Source organism: Balaenoptera ricei, chromosome 13 (assembly GCF_028023285.1).
Source record: "Balaenoptera ricei isolate mBalRic1 chromosome 13, mBalRic1.hap2, whole genome shotgun sequence".
Lineage (NCBI taxonomy): Eukaryota > Metazoa > Chordata > Mammalia > Artiodactyla > Balaenopteridae > Balaenoptera > Balaenoptera ricei.
In genome coordinates, this window is record NC_082651.1 from 22,620,828 (window position 1) to 22,628,196 (window position 7,369).

A 7,369-nucleotide genomic window follows, 5' to 3' on the forward strand; every position below is an offset into this window, starting at 1 on the left:
TTTTTTTGCAAATATATCTTCTAGTAATTAAGAAGTGCTGGAAAAAATAGGCCTTAGTCAAAAGGACACAGAAGCCAACCTCAATGAATTGACTGAGCGGTATGAACCAAAGTTGGAACAATTTTAGCAACAAAATAAATAATGATAATACTGGATGATAATGCATAGAATAAACCAATATCTATGCATTCATACTGATATAAATAAATAATTGAATAAATAATTTTAAAAAGGAGAGACAAGGAGCAGGTCTTCCTTACAGACGAATTTCAATACAGAAGAAATGAAGGAAATTCAAAATCATCATTATGGATACAACATGGTGATAATTGGTGCAAGAAAGATCCTCTGATGAATGCCAAAATCAGTAGGCAAAAACAGGAGAAGAAAAAGGATATCTGCAGTCTCAAAGTAAATAAGTAAAGTGATATTTATTAATTACAAAGGGAAAAATTTTAACATTACAGTGGAGAAACATGGTAGATACCACCTTAACTATGTGGTCAAAATACACATCAGCAGTAGTAAGACACATCAATAGTATGTGCCCCTGATATACTGCACTGAGGACATAACTTCTGTTGTATTCTTGATAAAAATTCTTATCATTCTGAATACAAGGAAGCATAAGGCTAACCCAAACTGACTACTATTTATTACAAACATCAAGATCATGAAGACCATGGAAAGACTGAGTAACTGTAACAGATTGGAGGAGACTAAGGAGACATGAAAACTAAATACAATGTGAGATCCTGGATTGGATGCTGAAACAAAAAATGGTGAAATGGGAAAATTAGTGAAATTCAAATAAGTCCTATACTTTAGTTAATACTATTGTACCAGTGTTTATTTCACTGTTTTTATAATTATATTATGGTTATGTAAAATGTTAACAGTAGGGGAAGCTGAGTGAAGAGTACACATAAAATCTCTGTACTATGTTTTCAACTTTTATTTGAGTCCAAAATGATTTCCAAATGAATATTAAAAAATATCCTTCTAGAATATAGCTAGATTCTTGCAACACAGAAAAGAACAACAAATTTGGAACATGAGTCTTTGTTGAAGAAAAAAAAAACAGTACAATTCACTTTAATAGTGCTTTATGGACTTTGCCATGAGACTGGTGAACTTTGTGCTATACAAAAGATTTCCATACTAATCTCACCTGATTTCATGGTACTATAGAGATTATCATATTTAGAAAGTTTTATTTTTATAAACATAACTATTTTCTGTGATAACCTCTAATACTTTGTACCTTTCTGATTTCATCTGTGTTCATGTAACATGGCTTGACTACTAATACATTTCACATATGTTGCAGTCTTTGTATTGTTAGCCCAGGGTATTTCTGTTAGTTTCTTCAATGCACCTTGTTTACACCCAGTTTTTATCATAACATTTTTTATTATTAATGAAGCAATTTACTGTTGAGAATATATTTACACTGTTAATCTTCTCTTTAGTGCTTACAAAGTGTAGTTCTTTGTGAAGTTTATTATTGAAATTTATGAACTGAATACCTTAAGCAGAGCTATGTTAAAAGCTTCTGTATTTACATTCAACTATTGAGAAAATCTTACACAATTTGTAGTTACACTTGTTTATTCTAGTCTTTAGCTGTTTTTTCTATGATTCTTTTAACAGTGTTTGCCAAAAAATAATACACCATCATTTTTCACCATATTGCTTTCTGTCTATTATTTCAGGCACGATCACAATGACAAAAAGATCAAGGGTTTACCTAAACACATAAGCGTTTTTGTCTTTTGCTATTATGTACGAAATTGTAGGAGAAGCTTCATCATGTTTTATCCAGTCGAGTATTGTATGACTTAGAAAGTGTTGACTGAATTGCAGAGCTTAGTATTTGTGAGCTGGTTGGGTGGTTGATAGATCCCAACTACTCCAACTGCTTCACATAGCCATTAACATCTATCTGCAGCCATGATATATGCTCAGGACTCAGAGGTTTGATCATCTTCTTTTCAGAATAATTATGTTGTCATTGTTGTTTCCTAGTAATAAGGCTGAGGTAGAACTCATATTGGGAGTAGAAGTGTCAGCTTCGTCCTTTTCCCCTCATTCTCTCCTACTTGTAGGATTAATACTCTCTTCACTCAATATTTTCTTTGATACTTATCTCGCAGGGGAGATACCATCATCAGGAAGGTAGTATTCTCTTGGTGAGGCTCCTTTCACTCCAGAAGTGCTGACCTCTGCAATTTTCCCAAAAGTGGGAAACTCAACTGCATTACTTGTGGTAGTGGGGGGTTGTGTTTAAACTTTCACCTGGGGTGAGGGGAAGGTTTCTTTGAAGGAAAGTTTGAAAGCCACCTCTCAATTTTGTGAGGTTTGGTCTTAAAAAAAAATAAGCTTACACAATCTGTAAATTCTTTTGGCCAGGTATACATTCCTCTATGAGTCTCATTATTAAACCCCTTGGTGGTGAGAAACTTCCATTCAGAACACCTTTGTCTTTGCACTACTTGCCTGATTGGAGTCCTCCCAATGCTAAGAAAAAGTGTGGGCAGCAGGGTCAATATCCCACATCAAATATTAAGGTCTTCATTTTTCCAACTTTTTAAACATAAAGTAAATATAAAATTTAATATTGTCTTTAGAAACTTCAGTGGATTATCTTGCATACCTTCTCTATTGAGCACACACACTCTATTTGTAGAAAAATGATTTAGAGTGTGAGTAGTCCAAGTAGGAAGGGTAGTCTATGACGCCACATATTTGGCAGTAGAAAGAGGATATTTAAATACGTGTAGAAGTAATTAGCTTACAATAGGATGGAGATCTAGACTTATTAAATAGAACTTCGACAGTATTTGTGAGGACTGATAAACATAGAGCCCTCTTAGACGGCTGACTGTGTGGCAGGCACTCTTCTACACACATTATATGCATTAATTCACTTAAACCTCTTATTTAAAGTACATATAATTCATTTAACTCTCCATACAACTAAGGTGCGGAGGGATACTATAGATGAGGGTACCATCTCTGGACAAGGTATTGAGACTATAACTTGAATCTGTGGCCTGTGTTCAGAGCTGCTGCTGGTAACATTATATTTGGCTGCCTCTGGAACATTTCTATCACTCTGATAGAAAGCAATCAGAGTAAACTAGACTAAATTTGAACAGATTTTTCCCTATTTGAGGAAGTGAAAAAAAAAGATAACTGAAGAAAATACCCTAAAAGACAAAAAACAAAAGTTAATGGTGAGTATTTCTGGAAGAGAAGTCAATGATTGGGGAATGGAAGGAGTGAGAACTTATTTCTTACCTTCCATATACTTTGTATGTTTAACTGAGTGTCTACACTTCTTTAATTTTGAGAAAATAAATTTGAGAGAAACAAATAAAATTAGCCTCTAACAAAACATTTACTATAAATCTCTTCTTATTTAACAGTTTTTGAAGTGCTAAGTAGAAAAATAAGCCATTCAGAAATCAAAAGTAACAATATTTAAGAAAATATTTCTTATTTGTTGTTTATATAATTGCTTATCTTGAACCACTAAAACAGACATGAAGAATTAGAAATAATAATTCACTGACATAACTAATTAAAAATAATTTTCTCTAAATAGTTATCTTTCCTATATGTCAGTGATAATCAGTTATGAAATATGAAGGAAAATTCTCATTCACAATAACCAAAAAAAAAGAGGGGGAACAATTATGAATACATTCAGCAGGGAATTTGTAGAAATATTTGACAAACAGAAGAAAACTTGACTCAGAGCCATAAAACAAAGCTGAAAATATGGAGAACCAGACATGCAAAGTTTTTTTGTTTGTTTTTCTTCCAGTTTTATAGAGATATAATTGAGATACAGCACTGTATCTGTACACCTCAAGCACTTATAAGCTTAAGGTGCACAGCTTAATGATTTGACTTAGATACTTCATTATATAATTACCACAATAAGTTTAAGGAACAAAGCTTTTGACATTATCGAAATCAGTCTATACATTTAGCACAATCCATCTTGTATTTATCTTCTTGCTGTTTTTATTTTCTACGCTTCCATTGTTTCCTATTGTGTGCTTTTTATGTTTATTAACAGAATGAGTACATACTCAATTGTTTCTTGTTGGTAAAGTTTTATCATTTTTATAGCAAGAACAATTGAAAGACAGATGGTTTAGAAAGACATTCATTTCATTGAATTATATTTTTCAAGACAACTAAGATGTAGGATTATACTTGATTATATAATACATAATGATACATTGTGCCATTCCAAGTTGTTAAGAGACTTTTTTTGGGGGAAAAAATAGTGATTTGACAAACTAGCTAAAGAGTCCTTGATGTTTTATAAATAAGACAATTTAGAAAATGACACCCACATGAATTTTAAAAAACACACACAAAAATTGCCACTATCACTTGAAATCTGCTGCTTATTTTGTAAATGGATATTAGAAATACACTTACGTTATCACTTATAATTTACAAATGCACCAAGCTGAATTGATTGAATAGAGTCCGAAATGGGAGTAGGCAGTATGTAGAACACTTGAATAGGTACAAAACTATGTCTAAAAGGGATAAGATTCAGGTAAACTGGCAACTGTATAAAGTGCAGTTTATAACTGAGTACAAGCTGTGTTTAGACAAGTATCAAAAGAGACCATGACCATAGAGCCCTCAAATTATACTCGGGTTGATTCCAGGCACCATTACTCTACTGTATCTGCCAGAGAATTCTCTGCTATGTAAGCATTCTTTCAGGATAAAGGGCATAATAACTACTCCTGGTTGTTAAGTGGCTTAAGTTCTATTGTTCTGGGACCAGTAATTAATTCAAAATATCTTCACCCTTCTTCTCTTAAAGGTCTTTGCTCCTCAAGGAGCAGTGCTCATCTTAGAAGCTTTCTCAGATAAGAACAATATTTCAACTGTGAGCAGGACAATTATGTTCCCAAACACATTCCTGTTCCTTTATTTATCCTTCACTGCTATGCAGAAGCTTCAGCATGGCAGTGGGATGAAACCCCAAGAATATCTTGATTTTGCAAAATGATAGAATATTCATGTTGCAGAGAGAGTTTGAGGATATAGTTTAAATCCCTCATTTTAAATTAAAAGTCCCTGCAGCATTTATATGTTACACCTTAGGTGATGTAGGTGATCAGTAACAGATTTCCTGTACTGATTGAGTCACTAGATTTCGATTAACACTACTAGCCCGTTCCCCAGCAAACAAATTCCCTTTCGACTACATTGTTACATTTACCATTCTATTACTTTCTTTTCTCCTTCCCTACGTTACGTCACACAGTTTTCCTTAGGACAGCAATTCTTACAGTGTGGTGCCATTTCAGGAAGCCTATGAGGTAAAAACTACTTTGTCAATAACAGTAAGATATCTACTTCACTCCTTCCTTTATGAGTGTACAGGGAGTTATCCAGAAGCTGCATAGTGTGATCTATTGAAACACAGTGAATGCAGAAGCAGATACGAGAATCCAGAGAATCCAGAAACCTCACATCAAAGAAATTTATAGAAATTCAAAGCAATGTCACTCTTTTCAAAATTATTGTTTTGGAAAATATTGGCATTTTCACTAAAATAGGTTCTTTTTTTTAGCATATAATGATTACAGTGTTATTTTTAAATGAGTTTCTAAATAGGTATTTTTTAAACATCTGTTTTAATTCTTAATGTGGTAAGTATCAATATATATACATATAAACAAAAGCTCCTTGGAGTCCTCAATAAATTTAAGAATATTAAAGAGCCATCAGATTAAAAATTTGAGAATAATTGCCTTAGGTGCTTATTTCCCCTTACCCTAAGGATGAGGGGAAAACACAGGGAAATGTGTCCTAATCATAGAAGAAATATAGTAGCTAATTAAAAAGAATTTATTAATAAAGCTTCTAATATCTATCTCACCCACTCCAGTTAAGATCTGTGAAAAGAGTCACCTTGTATTATTTTTCACTACTATATCCCCAGCAGTGTACAGTATTTGTTACTTTGGGCAAGTTGTTTCACATATATATTCCTCTGTAAACCAGGAATAACCATATTAACTTCAAAGATTTTTAATAGTTATTAAATAAAATAATGAATGTAAAATAAAGCTTCTCATATAAGCCTTAGAGATAATAAATGTTCAAAATGAAACTTTGGATGACGGGGTAATGGTCAGATAGAATAGTAATAGTGAGGGTAATAATGGAGATACAGTAGTAGTAGTACTATCATTATTGTTGTTATTGTTTTTATTTTTTAATTGAGCTGTAATTTACATAACTTAAAGTGCACACATCTTAGATATGCACCTCAAAGATGTAAATATCTTTTACATATGTATTTACCCATTTTATCATCACCCAGGTTAAGATATATTTTGTTGTTTTCTGTGTGTGTCTTTTTATTGCAACGTTTTGCAGCAGTATCGAAATACTGGTATGGTAAAAGAAATCACAGTGCTTAATTTAGTCAATAATTATAAAGAAAATAGCAAAATACATAATATGTAGCAATATTGAATAAGTATTAATTAGGTATTATTTGTGAAACTAACTTATTCAATTCCACAAGATCTTGATTCAAAAGTTAGTTTTATATTAAAAGTTAGCTTATTTCCTGGCCAACAACTGTAAAATTTTAATTCTTGCTTTTATAACACTCTTCCCTTTTTTGTTTCTCTTCTGCATTTAAAACTAATGTATTCTGTAATTGGTTTATCTGTCTTGCTTATCATGTGTATTTCCCACCAGAATGCAAGTTGAATAAGGACAGAGTGGTTTACTCATGGTTTTATGCTCAGTACCTAGAAGATTATGTGGCATAGTAATTGCCTATTAGATATTTGTTAATTAAGTGTTAAGAGAATGATAGGTTTTAAAAACATGTTTAATGCAACTGGAAAATTATGACCACATTACCATTATAAGTATTCAAGTACGAACACTGATGAAATATAAAGAAAATAAAAACAAAACTTGTTTGGAAGTTTTCTTTGTTTTCATATTTTTGTTTGTTCTGGACTTTCTAATGTAATTTATTTAGTAAATTGAAATTAGAGGAAAGCAATAATGAAATGAAAACACAAGAGGGAAGGCACACAACGTGATTTATCCCAGTTGCTATATAACTTCGAATGACAGACCAGTGACTAAAAGCCAATTTGTTAATTAATCCATAATGATTTTTCCAGTTTTGGCAGTTTGGTAATACCTTAATCTCTCCATGCTTCAAATGCCAATACATTTCAAGTGACCTTTTGGAATTTTTTTTTTTTTTTTTTTGGATCTAAAAGCAAGCAAATATCTAATGACAAGAACTTCCCAACTTAAGCCCAGTAGAGATGGAATTGTTGCAGAATTC

At 32.2% G+C, this 7,369-nt stretch overlaps 1 non-coding gene across 1 annotated transcript; it reads left to right on the top strand.

The window, feature by feature from the left end:
• The first annotated feature begins 2,141 nt into the window (after nt 1–2,141).
• On the top strand, nt 2,142–2,301 carry LOC132347159 (U1 spliceosomal RNA). The gene has a single exon (XR_009497115.1). It is a non-coding gene; the product is annotated as a U1 spliceosomal RNA (small nuclear RNA).
• The last annotated feature ends 5,068 nt before the right edge of the window (nt 2,302–7,369 follow it).